At 38.9% G+C, this 1,545-nt stretch overlaps 1 pseudogene across 1 annotated transcript; it reads right to left on the minus strand.

Annotated features, from left to right (window-relative positions):
• Positions 1-469: 469 nt before the first annotated feature.
• On the minus strand, positions 470-952 carry LOC308246187 (large ribosomal subunit protein eL21-like; annotated as a pseudogene). Its single transcript has one exon. The product of its transcript is annotated as a large ribosomal subunit protein eL21-like (transcript).
• Positions 953-1,545: the final 593 nt, after the last annotated feature.

Below are 1,545 nucleotides of genomic sequence, written 5' to 3' on the forward strand. Positions count from 1 at the left end.
ACCTGATTGAGCCACATGTAAATGATATGCCACATTTGACATGAATCTCCTAATGTCATTCCATAGGGGCAAGGTTGAGCAGATATTTAGCAGCATGCACTTATTATTTTACTGCATTTTTCACCTGTACATATCAACCATCTGGAGAGCAGAAGAGAACTCTATGAATTTGCTTCAATTTGCTGTGTTTTTCTTATGGTGAAACATAAAGACTTAAAGAAATAGTAGGTAGTTAAGAAAAGAGAGGGAAGGGGGATGAGAAAACCCATGCTCTAGTAATAAGCAACTTCCAAATAGCTGAGTTAGTTGCTGGGAATTTATACCAGCATTAGTGACAGGTCATTTAACTTTATTATTTAAATATATAAATATATAAATATATAAATATATAAATATATAAATATATAAATATATAAATATATATGTATATTTATTTATCAGCACAGAAGTCTTTTATTTTTCCCACTTATCATGCCATGAATTCATAGGGAATGGGTTCCAGCAGCTCAGGCTCCTTTCCATTGATTCTCACACAGTGTGCTTCTCTGGGTGGAGCAGGCTGACGCTTCAGTGGAACCCAGGTACCTTTTTCTCTTTGGCTTCCTTCTTTTTCTGATCATTTTCCTTCACACGTTTCAGGAAGCTACTCGGCTCTTAGAGTGCTTAATATGCTCAACACATACATTAATTCTCTTGCCAAGAATCTTGCCCTTAACTTGTTTGTTCACTATAATGCCCACTGCATGCTAGGTGACCTTGTAGACTCTTCCAGTTTTGCCGTGGTAACATTTGTGGGTATTCCTTTTTGAAGAGCACCCACTCCCTTGATGTCCACAATATCACCTTTCTTGTAGATTTGCATGCAATGTGGCCAAAGGAACAACTCCATGTTTTCTAAAAGGCCTAGAGAGCATATAGCGGTACCTCTCCTCTTTCCCTTTGTGTTAGTCATTTTGGTGAATTACTGGAAGATGGCGGTTCTCCCCCCCCCCCCCCCCCCCGAAAGGCTTAATATATATTTTTTATTTATTTCAGAGGAAAGAAGAGGGAGAGAGCATAGAAACATCAGTGATGAGAAAGAATTCTTGATCAGCTGCCTCCTGCACGACCCTACTGGGGATTGAACCTGGAACCCAGGCATGTGCCCTGACCAGGAATTGAACCATGACCTCCTGGTTCATGGGCCAACACTCAACCACTGAACTACACTGGCTGGGCTAACTGTATTCTTGATCACATTGGGAAATAAAAGAAGGTAAAGTCATTGAATACAGGGATTTATAGTAAACTCAAAGTTGACCATTAGCTTCTGGCTGTTTAAGGTCTCATCTGCATGCCTCTTCCATAGCAAAGTCAAAGTAGATATTTGAGTAGACTTTGTACCTCTATCAGACAATTTTTTTTCTGCTTGCTAAACAGAGAAAGCTTACATTTTTCTATATAAGAAAAAAAAACCACTAGCATAGTATGATTCTCAAAACACATGTTTTCCGTGTCCCTCATTTGGTAGTTAATTTTGTATCAGAAGTCAGTGTACCCTAGTGG

Source organism: Plecotus auritus, assembly GCF_963455305.1.
Source record: "Plecotus auritus genome assembly, chromosome: 4".
In the NCBI taxonomy this organism is placed as follows: Eukaryota; Metazoa; Chordata; class Mammalia; order Chiroptera; family Vespertilionidae; genus Plecotus; species Plecotus auritus.